The sequence below is a fragment of the Sander vitreus genome, chromosome 3 (genome assembly GCF_031162955.1).
Source record: "Sander vitreus isolate 19-12246 chromosome 3, sanVit1, whole genome shotgun sequence".
In the NCBI taxonomy this organism is placed as follows: Eukaryota; Metazoa; Chordata; class Actinopteri; order Perciformes; family Percidae; genus Sander; species Sander vitreus.
In genome coordinates, this window is record NC_135857.1 from 25,313,734 (window position 1) to 25,336,468 (window position 22,735).

Genomic DNA, 22,735 nt, shown 5'->3' on the forward strand with positions numbered 1-22,735 from the left:
CTCGCTACTGACAGCACTCCAAATTTACAAACAACAGAGCTACGTGTTGAAATCGACCGGAATTCTCCTTTTAAGATTTAGCATACCGTAGTGTTGGAAATTTTTTGAAGCATGAGATTTTGTTAAGGAAGTGGATGGTTCCAAGTACATGTAGGACTGTGGATTCAGAAAAGTAATTAGCTAGAGGGGTGTGTCGCACAAACTCTGAAAAAATATTATTTCCGAATAAATTTTGACAAATTCCAAACAGGAATGCTGTGGCCTGAAACCACTCTATTGGGAACAGTAAGACTGAACCAAAACAGTAAAGTTGCGGACTGTTGAACTGCAGAGATTATCACCCCTCTCACATTGCACTAGTCATTTGACCCACTGTGAATATAAAAACATTGACCAGTGCAGTATTTAAAGCATTATTAGTTGACTTACTGCTGCTGGAGCTGCTACCCCCGCGACCCGATACCGGATAAGCGGACGAAGATGGATGGATAGTTGATTTACCCATCTCTGAAAACGCTCATGGTGCCTTATTTTTAGCCTATAAGCATTCAGGATATTAATGAAATCTAAGTCCCAGGTTCAAGTATTTGAAAAGCCCAAAGTAAATCAGCACTGGCTCGTGTGAAGGCCAGCAGTAAGCCCGTCATGGCTCATTATGCCTGCTGTGTACATGACGGCAGACCGGCGACTAGACATATATCCATATACAATAGGCCTTCCAGGGACAAGATTACATGTTGTCGTCGCATCCCACCTTATTCCATGTTGCTACCCAGTTGGATAAAGAAGAGAGATAGGCAGAGAAAAAGAGTGGGGGAAAAAGCAGCCACACACATTTCCCATTGCCTTTGAACCTTCATAATGAAACTGACTCCTTGAAGTTTTAATGAAAGCAACAATTTACCATTCCCTTTTTCTTCCTGGGCTGCTGAGGTTATGTTGCTTAGTCTCTAAAAAAAAAGTCTCCTTTAATCTTCTTTATACTGGCTGCGAGAGGCTCTTTCATGCATTTAAATGGGGCCATCCCATGGACACACATGACAGCAGGGGTATTGACAGGGGCTGCAGGTGAGCCATTGGGGCTATATTTCACAGACTAACCAGGCAAGCCAGTGGCCATCGGTTCTGGACAGTGTCTCCCTGGTCTTATCTCTGATATAGTGGAACACTATTTCTTTCCCCATTGACTCCGCTCCCCACACACATGCCCATCACTTGTACAGACGTGCCAGTATCCTTTTCTTCCATCTTTTCTCATACTCTATGTGACCTGGGCCTGTCAGATGGATGGACAGCTCTTTGGCACGGTGTTCCTGGTGCTCGTGAATGCCTCTTAAAGTGAGATTGAGTGGCACAGTTAAACCTGACCTCACCTGCTTTCTCTGAGAGGAAAAGATGAGGTTATGTGTGCGTAGAGGTTGTGTCAGTGTGTGTCTGATGTGTCACAACTTGTAGTCCTGACTGTATGGTCCTGTATACTGCAGGTACATACTGTATATGGGCTTGTGTCTGCCTTGTGTCTGCCACCTTCTGTGTTAAAACTGTGTGCTTTTCACCTTTCTTAATAGAATCCTGTCACCTTTTCTTCAATGTCTGTGCCCTACATTACTACACGGTCGTGTGTGTGTGTGTGTGTGTGTGTGTGTGTGTGTGTGTGTGTGTGTGTGTGTGTGTGTGTGTGTGTGTGTGTGTGTGTGTGTGTGTGTGAACTTTCTGTCATACAGCCCTGCTGGTGTTCAGGTCAATCCCACTGCTAGGCCTTGATCCCACTTTTATCACCATGGGCTGGATAAGAGCAGAGAGGGAGTGAGTGTTATTCTGTGGTCCGTGAATGCTGTCACCTATAAGATCCACTTAGCACGTGACTGAAAGAACGTCATGGCGATGAATCGTCTTTGTTTTTTGTGCACTTGGTGTGCTGCACTTCAGACACACAGTGAGCGGAATCTGATTTTAGAGGCTTCCTGGTGGCTCACTTGTTTCAAGCTCAGCACTGCTTGGGCCCATGTGGATTCAAACTACTTCCTACCTTTCCTCTACCTCACTCTACTGTCAGAAATCCACACAAAAAAAGTAGGAGTATGAACTGTGCATTCTTTTTTTAGCAACGCTAGTGGCTTGGCTTGAGGCAAGACAATGATCCAGACTGAAATATCAACAACTAGCAGATTGATTGCCTTGAAATTTTGTACAGACATTGATGTTTCTGACATGACAAAGCCTAATGACTTTGGTGAGCCTCTTACTTTTCCTCTATTACCGTCATGAGGTTGACATACGTAGTTTTGAGTAAAATGTCTGCACAACTATTGGATGGATTACCATGAAATTTTGTAAACATTTGCGGCATGATGAATTGTAATACATTTGGTGTAGTGATGCACCGATAGACCGGCCAGTGACCGGAATTGGCCGGTTTTCACGTGCTCGGCCATGACCGGCGACCGGCAGGTCAGTCTGACATATGCCGATTTCATGCCGGTCAATGCTACAATTAACGGACAACATAAGTTATACGTGTTACAGTTTTCAAGGACGCACGCACACACGGACGCAACAGCACAGTCTCTTTTTCCCCTTTCTCTCAACTTTTCCGCCGTGTGTCGCGCGTACCCGCTCGCGGTGTGAAGCGCGTGTCCGCGCTATTCTCACACATGTGGGGAACCTCGTGAATTAACCTGCAACATGTCAGCTGTTTGGAAATTCTTCAGCGTGTGTTGCAGAAGATAACAAGTTTGCAATATGCAACACCTGCAAAGAAAAAGTAGGGCGTGGAGGGACGACACCAAAAACCCAAATCACATTTTTTTTGTTGGATATTGGATGTGAAAAGAAGGAAATGGTTCTAACATTGCACTTTAGATGTGTGTGAATTTCCCACACCAGGAGTAATTTATATAGTTCTATTTTATAGTGATCCATTATCTGTTAAAAAAAATGTTCTATGTTCTGTGCAAAATGTTCTATTAAAGAAAAGATAGAAAATAAATATTTGTGTGTGCTGTAAAGTGGTTAGAAAAAATGAAATCAGAATCGGCTAAAATCGGTATCGGCTGGCCTAACTCAAAGAAAATCGGAAATCGGAATCGGCCTAGAAAGTTGTAATCGGTGCATCTCTAATTTGGTGATCTACTGCCATCATCAGGTATCTTAAATTAAAATGGCTGCAAAACTAATGGCATTCCCATCAGCCTCAGTTGTACTTTACAGTATGATTGGTGCTAATTAGCAAATATAAAATAAGATAATTCCTTCAGTTTTAATAGGGCCTTCGCTGCTTTCGGCACTCGGGCTCTAATTATCAACCTGGTAAATTTGCTAGACATCAATATATTAGCATTGTCACTGTGAGCATCTTATATCTTATATATATATTAGGGGTGGGGGAAAAAATCGATACAGCATAGTATCACGATATTTTCCGTGGCAATACTGTATCGATACACAGACGCCAAGTATCAATCTTTTATTATGTGTTGGTCAGTTTGTCTGCTTGACCATCCCATTTTGCAGCAATAAAAGTGAAGTGAGATGAACAAACAGAGAAATTTATCTTTTTAGATAAAACAGATGTTGACAAAGTTTCCTTTTGCAGACATAATTTGAAATTGGGAAAAATTTGAAGTTGGAAAAAACGTAATAAATTGCAATATATCGCAGAATATTGCAATATGTTTAAAATCCCAATACGATTGTATCGTGACATAAGTATCGTGATGATATCGTATCGTGAGGCCTCTATTGATTCCCACCCCTAAGATATATATATATATCCAGGAGAGAATTCTAAAGCCTTTGTTTATATCAGGACTGTTTCAAAGAGACTTATCAAAATTCATTGGCTGACATCTACCATGTGCCTTGCATGGGTTGTGTACTCATCCTCAGTGTTTTCTAGTGAGTGTACTTGGCTGCTCCTTCTCCCAGTGCCCACTGCCCCACCAGATGTCTGGCATGTTATTAAGTTGGACCATATGGTATCCAGCGCTGACATAGTGCTTTACATACAAAGTCGTCTGTGGCAGGAGAGCGCTAAACACTTCTTGTGATAGAGCATATGTCTTGTTGGATGTCTTTTTGATGGATAGCTGCTTTTCAAATATGCTGGGGTTGGGAATAGTTTAGGTAATTGAAAACTGATGGTGACTGTTTTTATTGGGGATTAGTCAATGGATGTCATTCAAGTACTTGATAGCAAATTACATGGGAAAGCTTTGTCAGAAATGTTCTCATCTGACTGTATTTTGTGTTTTTTTTTGTTTGTTAAATGAGCAAAAATATATCAGACTAGATTTCCTTTCTGTAAAGTTACTTAAACTTTTATCTTGATATTGCTTTGCATAACCTTAGTCCACACAGTTTAAACTTTTCGAAGCACACATGCACTGTAATCAAAACTGAGGCCCTCAGAGAAACTAAAAATACATCACACTAATGAGAAAAAAATGCTTATCACTTATGGAGGGGAAATATTTATGACTCTTCATTACAATATGCTGCTCTCTAATGCATAGGCATCTCAGAGCTACAGTAGCTGAGTGTTGTCGAGCATGTGCCTATTCCCAGCACTTTGATGGCACTGCTACAGATTTAATGGGAAATACTTTTCCCGGGGAAGGTCTTTGAGAGTTGGCACTGGTCGGCAGCTGCAGCGGCCACTGTGGTAAGTAACATATGGGCTTGTTATCTCTCCTCAGAGCTAGAAAACACACCAACACCAGCCACTTTCTCATTAGACTGCAGCACAGAAACAGAGAAAAGGAACGACAATGCGAGGAAAGGAGACAGTGATGAGGCAAGAGTTGAGGAGACAGAATGGCAGCAGACAAAGAGGACTGAGAAAAGCAATGCAAGGCAGAATGGGATGGAGACACAGACACAGAGAGATCACAAAATGAACAGTTGCATCCAAGTGTGCACGTTTGCATGAAAGACAAAAGGAGTTGATAAAAGAGGAAGTTGAAAGGCAGCGAGTGATACCCACAGAGACACGGGAGAGAGCGTGTGATGGCAAACACACCCATCCCATCAGCCGGTATAGCAACAGCAGCAGCACCAGCTGTGATCCCACTTAGATGATGGTGTGTGGGTGTGGGTGTGTGTGTGTGTGTGTGTGTGTGTGTGTGTGTGTGTGTGTGTGTGTGTGTGTGTGTGTGTGTGTGTGTAAAACACTGGGGTGGTCTCCAGCTGAGTGCGTCAGGTGCTCTGCACTCTACCAGCTGTTCACAGCTCTTCAAACAGCAAGACCCAACAAGCTGATTGAAAATCTACAGATCTGGAACCCAGTCTACACCAACATAATGGCAGGCCTTTGTTTGCACGTTTCTGAGCCAATGACACACTCTAAAAGTTGTGCAAACATTGTCTCCCAATCAATATTAATCATTATTTCTAATTCTGCCTTTTCAGTAGTTTTGAGTCGCTCATAGTTTGTTTTCCTTATCAATTAACCTCATGGTTATTTGTTTCAATCTATAGGTTATTTAAGCTGTGAAATAACATAAAATAAAATGCCCATACCAATTTCCCAGAGCTCAATTAATGCATTGCACTCTGCCCGGGCTGGGCTTCTGTGGGTGATTGCTGACGTCCCAGTCAACACCGCTCTCCCATGAAAGCCAGGTCGCCCTGGCGAGTGTGACCTAACCATGGAGGTAACTAATGCTCTGTTTGCACTGTAACCATTATCAATGTTGGCGCTTCCCGTTGCCTCCACCCTCTCCCTCCCTCTGTGATCTGGGGCCTCATGTATAATTCAATTCAATTCAATTCAGTTCAATTCAATTCATTTTTATTTATAGTATCAAATCATAACAGGAGTTATCTCGAGACACTTTACAGATAGAGTAGGTCTAGACCACACTCTACAGTTTACAAAGCCCCAACAGTAGCAAGGAAAAACTCCCTTTTAGGAAGAAACCTCGGCAGACCCAGGCTCTTGGTAGGCGGTGTCTGACAGTGCCGGTTGGGAATGTGATGAACAGTGGCAATAATAGTCACAATAAAGATAATGGAACAGCGACTATAAATGGTAGTCGTAGTAGTTGATGTCATAGCAGGGCACTGCATGGCATTACAGGATGTAGCGTGGCACAGCAGAGCATAGCTAGACGTAGCAGGACACATAAACGTTGCGTATGCACGAAAAGCTTGTGTATGCTGGTTTTCACGCACACGGTGTGAGGTATAAAAATGAACTTGACGTGAGAATGTGTGGTCCATCACGCAAACTCTGGAGCAGACGTGAGAATGTGTCTGGCTCTGTAACGTGGCGAATTCTGACTGAAAAGTGCTGTGATTGACCAATGAGAATTGAGTTTTCAACAAAGTTGTGTAATAAGAAATTAACAATTCTATTAAACAAAGAAAATCAGCAGATCTGAGAAACTGAAAATAAAATATGTGGGATTGCTTGGCAATTAACTAAAGGTTTAACCAAGAAATTATACATGGACTAATTCTCTAACCCAGCTTTGATGAGTAACATCAAAAAATACATTTACAGCTAAGTAATTCAATTAATTAAACCTCTTGTCATTTTCTAACTGGTTGTAAATGTGAGAAACCACAACCCCATAGCTTTTCTCTGTCGTGCTTCGTAAGACCAGTAGCAAACCTGATCCGATCAATTCTGATTAAACTATTTTTGCTGATACTATGTTTGTATCTTATGCTTTCTGGGGTGGTAGTCGACAACAAGCATTTTGCCCTTTGCCTGACTGAGGAAGAAAAATAAGCAGCTCATGAAACTCCCTTTGACAGCCAGAGTTAGGCTTGTGCTGTGTTGTGAATGTACTGTAGTTGTATAGTGCTCACATAGGCACTAAACTGTTTAAGTGCTTACTGTGTTGTATGGATCAGGAGTAAGCAGGACTGTAAGCTGGTTATTGCAGTATCACAGCGCATAGAACAGCAGGTACATCCATAAAATGGACTGTTGGATTCATTCTTTTAAGTCCCATTTAGCTCATTGGGAGAATACCAGAGGCTGACCAGTGACTGTCATGTGGATTACAGGATCTGGTGAAAGAGTAATGTGACAGGTTTGGAAGCTAAAACTAGTCACAATCAAATAGCATGGAGAGCATCTTACTTCCATGATTTTGTGTATTTGAAACAGAATAATAAAGCAGGAAGAGGATGTCAGAGGATATCAGGCAAGAGAGGGGCAGTTGTATTTCATAGGCGGTGCAACAGGGTAAGATAGATTTTGTCATGAAAACATGAAAATATAATTTAAGATTGTGTGACAGACATGGGCATTTACCATACAGGGACGGTCAAAGAAAAAAATGCCCAGTACTTTTTTTTATTTATTTTTTTATTGTATCTATATATCACTTTTGATTCCCCAAATTGTTTGCAAGATTAATGCTAAATCATTTTAAATATAGAGAACAAGTTGCACACGTTTTTTCAGTAACACTTTATTTTACATGTCCTGCACAGACTGATCTCATGAAGTGGCGTATATATGACACACCAATTTGTATGCCATTATTGGCGTGTTATCAAGACGCATACTCGCTTTTTAGCGTGTTTATCTACGCCGTTTGGCCACCATTGACTTACATTACCTTGCAATTGTGTGTGAATTTACGCCGTAGCGAGTAGTATACTTACTAGTATACTATCTTTTCCTAAACTCAGCACCGTTCTCTTTTCCTAAACCCAACCGGCTCTTCTTTTCCTAAACCCAACCCGTATGTCACGTTTCCTAAACTCAACCGTCGCTTTCTTCTTTTACTAAATCCAACCCCTTGTTCTTTTTCTAAACCCAACCCGTCCGCTGTATACGGCGCTCAAAATGCGTACAGGTAACACAACATTTATGCTTTAGAAAGTGGCGTGTATGTTTACACGATAAAGCGCCACTTGTAGAAAGTGGCGTGTATGTTTACGTCTGCTGTATACAGCGTAGACATACACGCGGATAGCTCAAAATACGTACAGCTAACACGCCACTTATGCTTTAGAAAGTGGGCATGTATGTTTACGAAAGTCATGATGTCATGTTGTCCTGCAAGTTCCTAACAATTACATTGACAGGAATGAACTATGTAATTTGGTACAAATTATAAGAGAGAGCTGTTTGAGATAGGCTAGCTGTGTTAAGTTTACAAGAAGTTGTTGAGTTTCAGAAGAAACTTATTTAAAAGAACTGTTGAAATATTAACTGGACTGAAAAAGCTGAGAGATTTATTTAAACCCAAATAAATATTCATTCAAATAATAATTTTCCTTATTTGTTGAAATGTGCACTCATCTGTAGAAAAGAAAATATTTTTTTTTATGTTCAGTTAGAATGATGTGTACTGACTAAAAAACTGTTAAATCGAGTTATTTAGTTGGAATAGTACTAACTGAACATTGTCTTCATTTTACCTATGATTAGCACCTAAGTACACTATGGGGAAACTATAGAATCTGCTGCCACGTGTTGCCATGTGTTTCAGAGAGCATCAACCAAACTTCATGTACCTTTTTTGTCTCTAGTCTAGATGTGCATTTGAGCATGTTCATTTCTTCACCAACAGATTCTATCATTAAGTGTCAGGTGGCTTGTGCGCATCGATCCCATTGCTTTTTTGTCATTAGCATTAGAGTGGGGAGAGTCCATCAATGAAGCTGCAGATTGAGATAAAGAACCTTTGGACCCGATCTCAGTTTAAAGGTTAATGGCTGCTAACCAAGGAGTCTGAAGGCCCCTAGTCTGGGGAGGGGTCTGAATTGTTAATGGTCTCACACACGCACACACACACACACGCACGCACGCACACACACACACACACACATACACACATACACACTTAAACGCTCATACTACACCCACTGAGATACACAGATACACCCTTACACTCTCCTCATTATAGGGTGCATAATCTGGTGTATTATAGAAAATCGGGGCAAATCAGGTACTATTGATCCTTGCTGATTGCTGGTTTGACTTCCACAGAACATCCTTGAGGGTCTTCAAGGATCAGGTGAATTATGCTGAAAGGCCATCTGAATGCCACAATAAATCATCTGTAATTTGATAGACATCTTTTAATCCCTGAGTGAGCAATGAGATGGCATGCTGTTGCTTTGAACTTCCAGTTTCACTTTGAATTTGCATAAATCAATAATATACTGTCTAGGTTTACTAATGTGCTGTAATACATAAAATCTATACTTCTGTTGGACAACTGTTAACCCCTCCAGTAATAGTTTTTCATGGAAAAGATACAAAACTGTTTTGATTTAATACATTTAAAGCTTTATTATTCAATTGTATTCAGTTCAAGACCTTAAGTGACATTTTTATTGGCATCATAATTTATTTAATTATTGTTAGGTAAAACCGTGTGAATACATTGTAAAATCACAATAACTGTTTTGTTGTTCAGACTGGAACAGCAATGAGAGAAACAAGAAGAAAACATTTGCACAACATCATTGACTCCTTATTATGAACCCAGGTTTTGCTGAACCAGCTGTACTGGACGAGACTGAAAATGGCTCTGGAGTAAGAACAGGAAAGTTGATGGTGGTTTCACATTGTAAGGAAAAAGGGGAATCGTTGGGGCGTAAAAGGCATCCAAACTGAGCTGCATAGATATTTGGGTTGTGGGAGGGCTTGTGATCTCTAATAACCCTTGTCTGGACAATGTGACATGAAGAGGAATTGTATTTGGAAGTGGAATAGCAAAGGGCAGGGACAGGTATTAAACAGTTGGTATCTGTTGAGGGAAAGTAACTTATTTTGTGACCTTGGATTTAGCTTGTCTGGCCATTTTTGTTTTTTTCTCATTATCATGAGCGGTGTGATATTGTAAGCCTCTAAATCATCTGATGGCTGAATGCAAAATCTGCTTTGCCTTTTTTTTTTTTGGCAAACTCTCCATACTTTGTGGATGCCAAGTACAAAGCTATTGCTGCTCCTGAGGAGGCAAGGGATTTACAGAAAAAAATATTGGTCGCATTTTGTCCTCTTTGACCCTATCTGCCTGTGTTGAGCTTGTTAGCAAAAACTGCTGCTACACCTTTCTACCTTACACCTCTGTTGTTTTCCCTCTTTCAGTGTAAACACCAATTAAATGCTCATGTGATTAACGAGTCACTGCCCTTGCAGGACCCTCATTGGAGGAACACCTCTCAACACAGACTGAAAAACCATCTCCATAATTAATCATCTTGGTTGAGCAGGGTCTTTTTTTTTATCAGAAATGGGTCTCAAATGCAAAAAAATCCTCTTTCGGATTCTTTTTTTCTTTTCCCCCTCGTTTCCATCTGTGCCTCCAGCAGGCTATTGCATCCGTCTCATATCCGGTACTTCCTTTGAAAGTTTCACAGGCTTCTTGGGTTTTTAACACACTGCCACTGCTGATGGTTATGGAGGAGATGAGGAGGAGGTGAGGCACGTGATAGCACAGGCAGAGTGTGTGTTCAAGTGTGTGTGTGTGTGTGTGTGTGTGTGTGTGTGTGTGTGTTTGATGCAATACAAATCTATCTTGTCATTACATCAAGTAACAATGTCAACATGGAATGGGCTGATGGTGGATATTAACAATGAGTCACACAGTATCGGGACGTACTGTACAGAAAACAAAAGGTGTGTTTGTGACTCTACTTGCTTATGCCTACAGGTGTGTGTGAATTAGTTGTAAGACTACAACCAATGGCTCAGCCACGAGGCTTAGTGTTAATCTAAAGAGATATTCTTTATCAACACAAGCACATTGTAGACGTTTGGAGATGAAGCCTGGCGATTACATTTTGCTCCTTTCGTAGCTTCTCTTTCCTTTGGCCTTTTTTTGTCTCACTTGTCTTACTTTTCTTGTATTCACTCGATACCCAGATTTAAAAAATGAGTACTGGCGCCATTTATCTGCATGTACAGCAGTACACGAAGCTGGTTCCCTGCTTTATAGTGTTTTTTAAAATAAATGTGACCATAATTTACAAAATGAACATCATGCTGTTTTGAAGAAGACTTGAAACTAGAGACTGAGACAATACACTCATTACGAAAATGTTTACTGAGGTAATAAATCAAACAAGAAGTAGGGTCATTTTCCCATAGACTTGGAGCCAGTGGAGAAAGTACTGGTACCAAAAATGTAAGTTGAGTTGAGCAGAGCCATACCATTCCGTGGAAATATAGCATTAGATTTCTGTAAATTATTATTAATATTTAATTAATTTCAAAGTGGAGATGCATGCAAAAGGCAAATATCTGGCACATACAAGCACAAACACAATTTACACCAGCCTTAAGGCAAAGAAGAAGGCTGGTTATGTTGTTCTTTTTTTGGGGAGGGTCTTTGGATGTGAGGTTTTGGGCTGACCTTGTCTCATAGAAAGCAGGTAATTAGCAGCAAAGCTTCTAGGCACTAAAAGCTAAAGACCTTTGAGTGCTTTCTCCTGATTATCTTCGAATGGTTTCAAATTAGCTGAGCGTAATCACACGCCTCTTCTACACTCTCTGCCACATCACTCCTCCGAATGTCACATTGAGAGCCAGCGGGAGGTGAATCTAGGAGGGATCAAAATGAGCCCAAGGGAAAAAAAAATACAAAACATATAAAATGGGATACACAGAACTGATGAGTGTGTAGATGATTTATTGCTGTACTTTAATGTCTTTGATATAAAATGTCTTTGATATAAAATAACTGTAACTGTGCATTTGCTTTGCTTGTAAAAGATATACTTCTCTTTAATGCCAAAATATTCTTTTATTTTGACTGCTTTCATACTGTGTCCATAAAGTCACATATTACAGTATATTGTTGTTTTAACCAATAACCTGTGATGGGACCAGGTGAGAGAATGAATGCAGTCAAAGCCCAAAGCTGTTGAGTTGTTTATTGTTTCCTGTTTGTCTGGAATAGAGTTTGGGGCAGTAATCTCTGGATTTTAATGAACAGTTTAACTCGAATATAAAAGATTTTAAGGGCCCAGGTGGGTGAGGTCACTTCTTGTGTTACCTGCTGCCTTCCCTGCGTCTGTTCAAAGGCTAATTTCATGCTCAATATGGCATGGACCAAGCAACAATGTTGGCATATTTTTGATACACTAGAGAATAGACCACCTGTGATTATAAGAAATGGAGAACAGAGGGAGAGAAATGCAGAGAGGGAGATAGACAGAGTACTGGGAAAATGTGTTACCATATCCTAAAAGTGATGTAGGGTTTGGGTTTATTGGCATACACAAGCGGCGCTACAAGAGTTGGTTATGCCAACAGTGGAGCACTTTCTCCAAGAGGCTCTGACAGCTTCGGTGTCGCACGGACCACTACAGGAAATCACACTTCAACACTGAGTGTTTGACTTATACATTACAATACTGCACTATAGTGCAACTTGCACAAACATACTTACATCTTTATAAATACTATTTAAGTAGATTGTACATTTTTATTCGCTGCTTACACGTTTGTACATTCTTTCCTGTGTATATTTTTTGAATAGTTCTTGTATTCTATCCTATTTATTATTCTTATATATTATATTTGCTGCTGTAGCACTGAAAATTCTCAATTTGGGATCAATAAAGTCTATCTAATCTTTCCTGCTCTTAAAATGCACTTTATCAGTTTGATTGGTGTATTTGTGCCCATAGATTTCTCTGTTATTTTGCAAGTGTTGGTAGAGTCTCTTCTGTGGTTGACAGAGTTGCACTATCTGTATTGCCAATCCGGTAGAGGATGGATACCCGAACCGGGCCGGGTTCAGACAGATATTTAGAAATGGTGTTTGGGTTCGGGTCGGGCTCGGTCACATCAAGGCAAGGCAAGGCAAGGCAAATTTATTTGTATAGCACATTTCAGCAGCGGTGCAATTAAATGTGCTTTAAATGAAACATTAAAACAGTTAGAAATTAATACAAGTTAATACAAAATTAAAAATAGTTAATACAAAATTAAAAGCAATTCATACAAAATTTAAACATCAGCGTGATAAGGCATTGGACACTTTAAATTTAAAAAAGCGTATTATGTAGGTGTTGGGCTCGGACATAAATATCTTAATGCCTGTCGGGGTCGGGCCGGGTTCGGTTACTGCTCTGTTGGACGCCGGCTGGGCTCGGACAGAAAAATGTGGCCCCGATCCGCACTCTACAATCCGGCATGATGCCTTTGTTATTTTTCTTGGCTGTAACTTTCAGTTCAAACTATGTTGTCTAGCATTTTCTATTGAGTTCAGAGCATTAATTACCCTCCCCTGTAATGTGTATATTGTTAAATTGGACAAGACAGTTGTGAAAGTGCCAAATTAAACATCTTAGTTTTGCTGTATCACATTGATCAGAATCTCAACCCCTTTGTCCTTGAAAATTGTCTTTTTCCTAATTGCTCCATTTTCCAACAGTATCTCAAATCCTAGATTATAAGCATATTGTTACCATATATGGTACATGGGGAAAATTGTGCAGGAGCAGGTAGAATTTACTATTGTTCATGGTAGACAGTCATGTATATGCATGTATGTAAATACTGTCTTGTTTTTACTGGCAGCACAAATTCATACATTTATCTATGCGTGCTTTAATTTGTTCAGACGTGAACATCAATTTTCGACCATTCTGCAGAACCCTGGATTACATTTGGTTATATTTGTTTTCACGTTCAATGCCAAATAAAAAATGTTTGCTTTCTACAACTAGTATTGTTAAGGTTAGAGATTGTGGTTATGCGCAATATGGGTAAGGAATAGTTAAGGTGAGGCAATTGCAACACTGGGTTGAGGTTAGGGAAAGATTGCAGTTACGGTAAATTAAAATGCAAAGGGTAATTATAAGTCTGTGATGGTTAAAAATACACCCTTTGCTTTCCACATCTGGGGCACACTACTTACTGCGTTGGTACTAACATTCATTGGTAGGATGTAATTCCTAGGGATACTGGGCTGGATTTTCTAATCACTAAATACACACAATTACAGATTAATGTTTATTGGCTTAAAAAAAAAAAAGTCAATGTGATTATAGCAAGAGAGACAATAACACTCTGTACTTTTCTTTGAAAATAAAACATGGACATCTGTCATCCACAGCTGATTTTAAAATGCATGAAATCCTCTCACCTTAAATGAATGAACCTCTACAACAACCTGCAGGTTACAGGATTGATCCTCCAATTTAAAAATGTAATTGTGCAGAATGATGACACACAATAACATTAGAGGTTCTTCACTTACTCTCTGTTATTAATGTTTTTGAATGGTTGACAACCGCTTAAAACACATGTGGAATACGTGCATTGATAATATGTGTTTGCCCCTAATTGCAGCTCCACATAAACCCATTAATTTGGGATTTTTCATGCAAAAGAATCATTTTAAACCTGACTAAAATATTTGGCAATAGTTGCAATATTAAGTGCATGCAAATATAACCAGTAATTAATGGAGAGTGAGTGATTCATTGTGCAAAGGTTCCATTTCTCTCCATGGTTAATAACTTGTGGACTAAGGAAGTGCCTGTGGCTCTGTCTCCCTCTCTCTCTCTCCCTCCCTCCCTTTTCAAGGCAGACGCAGAGTTAATGCACAAACCTGCAAACACAAACACATTTCCCCCTAATTACTCTTGCTCTCTCTGCTCTTTCTCACTCTCTGTCTTTGTTCTTTCTTTGAAGTTTGAAATTAAAGTTGAAAGCAAGGTCAGTGCATTTATAACATTTTCATCAGAGATTAATTATTTTTTAGTAATTGGAAAAACTAAACCAAATAGGGGATCATTAGCTGAAGAGTTTTTTTGGGGAGCGGGGGCTGAAACCTGCCATACCTGAAGATGGAAAAAATGCTCCCATATACTGTAGCTGATTATATTTGACTATGAATGAAAATAAATTTTTATTTGGGGAGTGTATGAGTCAAAACAAAATAAACCAGAACTGCAAGCAGTTATGACGGGGTCCAAGCCTCCGACGCTAAGAGCGCACGAAAGGAGAAACCAACACACGACGGCGGCAAGGCAAAAGTCAGGAAATTTGACAAAGTGCGAGCTCCAAAGTCTGTAGTGAAATGCAATGGCAAATTTCCCATTCATTGAGTAAAAGGCCAAAACACTTCTACCTCAATTATAGCATCCCCTAAAGGGCGATCATCACCAAATCTGGTGTAGAACTGCAGAGTGGCATGTTGAACAATAATCTCAAAATTTTTCCCATGTTAAATGCATTGACTTATTTGCCAAAACGCGTCTACGTCCATTATAGCGCCCCCTAACGGCCGGTTTTCACCAAATTTGGTACAGAGGCTCGTACTGGGATGTCGAACAACAATACCAAGTTTTAGAGATATGCTAAAGTTTGTGTTTTGTGGCTACTAAATTGCTAATAGTTTAACGTAGCAAAATTATTTCGATAACTTTTGGTCAGGTGCAGCTGGAGATGCTACGTACCAAGTTTCGTGCCAATAGGTCACACGGCCTAGGAGGAGATAGAAAAAGTTGGCTTTGCGCATTGCGTGATATTACGAAAAAACCTCTTAGCGTAAATGGGCGTGGCCTATATCATCAGATTCAGCTCGATTCAAGGAATACGGATATGTAAGGTTTTCTAATGTGCGATGTGGAATGTATCGCCACCTAGTGGCCAATTTTTGTAAAATAGGTTGGGGAGCCTCAGAGGGTCATGGCAAACAAGAATCTAAAGTTTTGCGATGATAGCATTTATTTTGGCCGAGATATGTCAAAGTTCGTGATTTCTTAGCTAGCTACACAAATTTGTTTGCGCGTAATTTGCATAATTTTCCATCCATCCATCCATCTTCATCCGCTTATCCGGGGTCGGGTCGCGGGGGTAGCAGCTCCAGCAGGGGACCCCAAACTTCCCTTTCCCGGGCCACATTAACCAGCTCCGACTGGGGGATCCCGAGGCGTTCCCAGGCCTTTTCATCCGATAAAAATTATTTTGATAACTTTTTGCCAGGTTCGTCTGGAGATGCTAGGTACCAAGTTCCGTGCAGATTAGACTAATTAGAAAATAAATTCTCCAAGGTGTAGCGGTCTGAGAGTACATATCAAAGTGAGTGTTTCCCGTTGTGTTGAACACAACATGCTATGACAGTAAACGTGGGTGTTTTTTAGCCCACGCCATTGTCTATACCATAATCCACACAAACCACAGCTATAGGGGACATTAGTGGAGAGTGCAGTGTATCCCCATGGAATGTATCCATCCTGTGGTTGCAGAGGTAAAGTGCTTTTCAAAGAGATGCCCTTTCCAACATTGTTCCTTGAAGGCTGACCTATGACTAAGATTACAATTCACTACTTTCTTCTCTTTCTTCCCCCTGACAGCTGGACACCAGGCGCTATATGGCAGCTAAAGCTGAAATGTCATTCACACTTCTTTTCCTTCACTATTCTCTTCCTTTCTTCACTGCCTTCATTCATCTTTCCTATTCCCTTCTCTCCCATTTATAGAGGTGACAGGGTTATCAGAGTATGAGCAGTTGTTTCTTACCCGATCCATTTGTATCTATGCTTGCGAGAATTATTTCTCCAGTCAGCCAATCAACTTTCCCACCCCGTTTTGATTGTTTTTGAGAAGGAAAGAAAAACCCAATTGGATTCTCTGTCACCTCAATCGTGTGCCTCCGCCCCAGCATCCCCCCCTGTTCCATCTCCCCATATCTGGAAAACACATCTTCATTTTGGCTTGGTCATTTGACTACAGCAATAACTTTGTATGACTTCATTTAAAATGCTGTTTGGCACAGTTGTGAAAAGGAGTCTTGTCAGTTGGTATTATAGAGATGGGTTACTTGGGGATGTTAGTTGGGGGAGGCTGTAAGTGATGCTGTAGAGACAAAGCTTCAATAATAACCTTGCTGGAGAAACAATCTGAAAGAGAAAAACACTGAAATATTGTTTCTTAGAAAACATGGTTGATATGGAGGAACATGGCAGCTTTATTTCAATCCAAAATGGCAACTCCTATCAGATTTAGATAGCATATTAATTCCCACATGATGCCACTCTCACAAATGTGTTTACAACTTGAGGAACTCTTACATGCTTTCAGTATACATTTTGCATGTGTTTCTGTTAGTTTTTTTGGAGTAAATCAAGGTGAGTCTTTAAAGCAGCTTCATATAGGCACCAATCAAGCTGTAATTGGGGCTTAAAAGTTCGGCCCGACAAGGCCCGAGCCCGACAGAATTCGGCCAGAGCCCGACAAGTACATTTTGTTTGACAGTAAAAACCTGAACCCGTTTACAGCCCAACTGTTCAAAAGGCGCATGTCCGAGAATAGCGCGGACATGTGCTTCACACCGCGAGCGGGCATGTGCGCCACTCGGCGGAAAAGGGAGAGAAAGAAAAAAGAGACTGCGCTGTCCGGAGGACTAACACCGACAGCATACAAATGTGCGCACTCTTTGCCTTTTGTCAAGAATGAGTCATTTATAATTTTTTTTAACATCATTTATTCATGACTAACTAAGGCTATAGGCCACTTGGAAGTTGGAACAAAGAAATAAAATCCTCCAGAGGCCAGCCTCCGTTTCACCTCCTCAGCATCCATTTTCACACTAATCGAAACGCATCACCTGACCACTCTTTTTCCGTGCAACCCGGAGCGCAAGCCCGAACCCGGCACAAGGCCGAGCCCGGCCTGAGCCCGTGTAAAATGAAATTAAGACCGAACACGACCGAACCCATCGCGTCCCGTCGGGTTTGGGCAAAGATCTTCAGCTCTAGGCACCAAATCGAAAGGTGCAAAACGATAGTTACGCATTGTAACTCCAGATTGTATGAGTATAGGCACAGCCCTCTAAGAGCTATTGCTATTGGGTTTATCCCTTCGCGCATGCGCAGTCATGAAGATTTTCTTTCGCGCCCTGTGCCCCGCACAGGCCTCTTTTACGTCCGCCGATACTGTATATTACAGTGGCACAACCAGAGATCTGCTCCCAACATCAGCATTTTTCTTCAGCCAATGTTGGTGAAGCAGGTGGCCCGAATCTTAGAGGGCTGTGCCTATATATACATAGAATCTGGAGTTACAATACGTAACTATCGTTCTATTTCGTATAGGCTTCGCCCTCTAAGAGCTATTGCTATTGGGTTAAGGGCGAAGCTGACGTAGTCAACGCCACCTGCGATACAAGGTCCACAAGCAGAACATAGACTAATTCAACTTCCTATTTCCACTGAACAAGGTTTAATGAATCAAAACACATTGTTTTGATGAGAAAAACCCTGTCATCATCATGAGTAGGCCTACTGATCATGAGGCCCATGTCATGTGGATTGTGAAAATGTTTTATGGTGACAAAAATTAACATCACAATTAATAGCTCCAAAAAAAACCTGCATTCCTCCAAGCCACTCAAGTGCAGAAGGATGGAGACAGCAGCAAAACCTAGACAGACCAAACCTGACAGCGTATCATCTGCCGTCAAGTGCGGATGAAACTGCGTGAATCATGGGGGACTCAGACGCACCTTGCAGATGAAAACGGATGAACGGGCACGGGGACAGACGCTGCTCCGAAAGAGCCGTTCTTTGAAGTTAACGAACAGCTGCTGTGTTCGTCTGATGTCTGTCGTGCGTAAAAAATACTGGAATAACGTGCGCACCGGGCATGTCGGTGAGACACCTTCTCCGTTGTTATGAGGCAGAGGGAAAACTCCCTCACACGAAGGGTTGTTAAAACTTTGGTGTGACAATGGATTTGGCTGTAAAGTGGCCGCGCGCCCGTCTCCTCTAATGGAGCGGAGCGTGCATAAATCACACACCCTCTTAGCCAACGTCGAGGCAAAAGAGGAGCGCTGTTTTAGTGACAGCATCCTGAGATGGGCTTGTGCCAGAGGCACGAAAAGGAGGGTTCCCCAGAGCTCGGAGCACCAGGGATAAAACCCATTCAGGTGTGAGAGAGCACACAGCAGGTTTCTATCGTCCGACCCTTTCCAAAAACGTTTTACCAGGAGGTGCGCAAAAACTGACCTCTCTCGCCGTAGCCCTCGTGGCAGGACGAAATGGCCGCTACGTAGGCTTTAACTGTAGACAGAGTAAAATCGTTATCCACCAACGTTTGGAGGTAGTTAACACTAGGGGCAGAGGACATGACGTGGGCTCTGCACCCTTCTCCATGCACCAGCACTGGAAAAGCAGTCCAACGCCCTGCGTAACACGCCGTAGTAAAGGGGGCTCTTGCGCCCTGAATAGTGCGCACCACGGCAAGGGGCAATCCTAGTTCCCGTTCAGCGGCCAGCCCCACCGCCGCTGGTTTATCACCCGGGGGTGAAATATTGCGCCGTTCAGCTGTGACAGAGCGTCCTCGTGCCACGGTAGTTGCCAGGGGACTCTAGCAGCTGAACCAGAGTCGGGAACCAGGATGCGCTCTTGCACTCTGGTGCCACTAGAATGACAGGATGCGTTCCAGGAGGCGAGAGATCAGAGGGACCGAGGGGGAAAAACATATAGGAGGGCTCTGGACCAGGGTTGGTGAGAGAAGGCGCCGACGCCGAGGATTGGATTGTTCCGTGTGCTCGAGGAAAAACGCAGCGCGCACTGTGTTCTCTCGAGAGGTAAACAGATCCACCTCTGCTTTCCCAAACCTGCTCCACAGCTTCTGAACAATAGTGGGATTCAATTTCCACTCGTTGTGCGAGGGCCCTCCCCTCGACATTAGGTCCGCCGCCCGGTTTAAAAACCCTGGGATGTAAACCGCTTTGAGGGACAACAGATTACTGTGGGCCCACAGCAGGAGGCTTCTGGCTATCTCCAATAGCCGGGCCGAGCGCACGCCTCCTTGACGGTTAATGAACGCTGCTGCTGTAACGTTGTTTGTTCGCACAACGACATGTCTCCCTGCTACCACTGGGGTGAAGTGTTTCAATACCTTCAGCACCGTGGACAGCTCCAGGTAGTTTATGTGGGGGAGAGGGGGAAGTGGCCAAGTGTCACATATGACGTCACCTTGCCCAGGGGAACCCCGGTTGACAGGGTCCGGGGGTTTCCCCAATATGCCAGGTCTGACTGAAGAGAAGGTGGGATGGTCAGCATCCGCCAATTGTGGCGTTTAGGGTCGAGGTGCTGAAAATGGAACCACCTCTGGATTTTCCTCGTGCAGGAGACCCAGGGGGACTACCACGTGACTCACAGACATCATGCCCCGAAGACGCATCACAGACAGCGCTGATACGGTCGCGTGAGGCGTGATACGTGACAACAGAGAGCTTAGTGCGTCCAGCCTTGACGCTGGTAGTTTGGCTCTCATATTGGTTATCTGTGAGGGGACCAACGATCTCTTTTGCCAGTTTATGGCACAGCTCAGTGTCTGTAGGTGCTGCACAACTCCATCCACCATGTGGAGCGCAGCCCTCTCCTGGGAAGGAGCCATAATGATTAAATTGTCCAAATAAAAAGGGACTTTGATCCCTTTTCTGCGTAACGGCTGTAACGCTGTCTCCATGCATTTGGAGAATGTGGAAAATATGCGTCTCTCAGATCCACGGAAGAGAGCCATACATGGTGGCGTGCACATTCCAACTGTCCGTCAGCATGTGGGATGGGCGCTTCATAATGTTCATAATTGAATTGAGACAGGTCAAGAAGGGTTTCATTCCGCCCGTCTTTCCCGGTGTGAGAAGTAATGGGAACAGAAACCGTCATTCTCTTCTCCTGGAGGGACACGGAGAAAAAAAAGCAGTCTTTGCCCGCAGCTCTGCCAGCTGTTTGCAACACACCGTCGAAAAGAGGAGGATGCTGGTAAACTTGGGCGTATAGCATTTTGTGATAAGCTTGACAGCCATGCATTCCTGGGTGGCAAGCTTTCCCACACTGCGCACATCTGTGTGTTGTCGAGAGAGCGCGCCGCTATGCTGTGTATTAAGAGAACGCATGGCGGGGCAGTCATCGAGTCAGAGGTCTCCCCGTCCCGCTAGACGGCCGGGGGAGGAATGACTGTGTAGCACGCACATACTGAGTAGGCGCTCACTCCCGTTGTTTACACAGTGTGGGAGTGACCTGGCTCCGCCTACGGCACCACATGTGTGCAAGGCGTCAGAGCCCTTATCTGAACTCAAGATAGCATGATAGATTTCACCACACCGGTAAGAACCGGGGAAAAGCTGGCGAGTTGAGGCGTATAGCCTTGTGTTGATTGTTGCCATAGCAACAGAGAGCGCCGAGCCTTCCCGCGCTAGAGCTTGACCGATAGAGTGGCACGCGCATGCCTTTGTGTCGGCTGTTTACACAGCAGTGAGTATTGCCGCTATGAAAAGGCGGTAGTTCGATTCTCACAAGCCGTTCTCTCAACATTCTCACCATACCGAGTAATCAACTGGGAGGTGGAGAAAAACTGAGTAGGCTTTAAACACGCACTCTGAGTGGGTGTGTGTAAGCCTCTCAATGCTGACACAGTGTGGCTGGCTCCAACCGCATACTGCATGTGACGTGGCGGCGAGCCTGTCTCACAGACTATATAATAGTAATATACAGTCTCTAGCCTGTCTGCGTGTGTGTGAGGCGATTCTAACAAGTTGTTCTCTCAACACTCTCACCAATCTGAGTTATCAGTTGGGAGGTGGAGAAAAACTGAGTAGGCTATATAGGCCTGTCAATGCTGACACAGTGTGGCTGGCTCCAACCGCATACTGCCCGTGGGCGTTGCGGCGAGCCTGTCTGCGAGTGTGTGAGGTGAAACGTGGGGTCCAGCGGCTGCAAGATGCCCAGGGGGGGACAAGGCGGACTGACTGAGAGGGAAAAACCTGCTTTTTTTAAGGGAACTGTGTGCCCCTTAAAAAACGCAGTTATGTTTCCAACTCTAGCTGGAGTGAGACATGCGTTCCCGGTGCCCCGTTACCGTCACTGCCGCCGCCGTTTGTGGAACGGCGAGGTGGGTGCTGCCTGCCGGGCCTCATGACAGCGCCGCCGTAGTTGGAGCTGGAGCCGATGCTTGGAGAGGCGCAAACCGCAGTCCGCAGGGCGCCGTCTCCTCGTGCCGCCGTTGTGGCTGAAGCGCCGCTCTCTAAGAGGTGTGTTACCGCATCCCCTCCACTACCTACAGCCCGTGGCTGTCCCAGCCTCAGTGGGGAACAGCCAAGCTTAGCGGTCATGGCGAAGACAGCAGAGCTAGCATTCATGCTAGCAAAAAACGGTATTGTTCAGCGCCGCAGCCACCTAGGCGGTACACTGGTACGCGTGGTCAGTGAAACGGGCATGGACCTGGTTTCGGGGAGACGCCGGTGTGGGCTTCCATCAGCTGAAAAAGGGGGCCGTCGGAAGCGGGATTCAGGCCAGGCTCTGCCATCCATTTCCCAGGTTAGGGGAATGCTATTCGGCATTCGCACAGGTCAAGAACATGAACCTTGCGGTGGGCAGGGACCCCACCCGCTGCGGAGGAGCGAAAGAGGAGAAAGCCGCCGGTGTGGCGCTCCTCTCCTGGGAACAGGACTCGTAGTCCTCCGCCGTTACGAGCTTCAGTCCTCCCAACGGGGAGGAGGGAGAGCCGGAGAGGGAACCATCTTCGGGGAATCGAGTCAGCGGACTCGTACCCGCCAAAGAGGTCCCCTTCCCGGCTGTCTGGGTGCTGCCGCAGGCGGTAATCTTACCTTACTCGACTGTCCACTCGGCTGCCATCATCTGCTGCTTCAGAGTCTGGTGGTAAGCAACCGCAGAACAGCCGGTGGCTGGCGGGGTTCCGGCGGGCCGGCAGCAGGATGTAGCCGGTCGGTGGTCGGTACACGGCGTACACCACTGTTCTTCAAAGTCTTGAAACTGCTTGTCCCTGAAT

General features: G+C 43.6%; 1 protein-coding gene across 2 annotated transcripts in view; it reads left to right on the forward strand.

Annotated features, from left to right (window-relative positions):
* Positions 1–22,735, forward strand: part of lsamp (limbic system associated membrane protein) — a 450,071-nt gene that overhangs the window by 384,304 nt on the left and 43,032 nt on the right. The gene's annotated exons all lie outside the window — the stretch shown is intronic.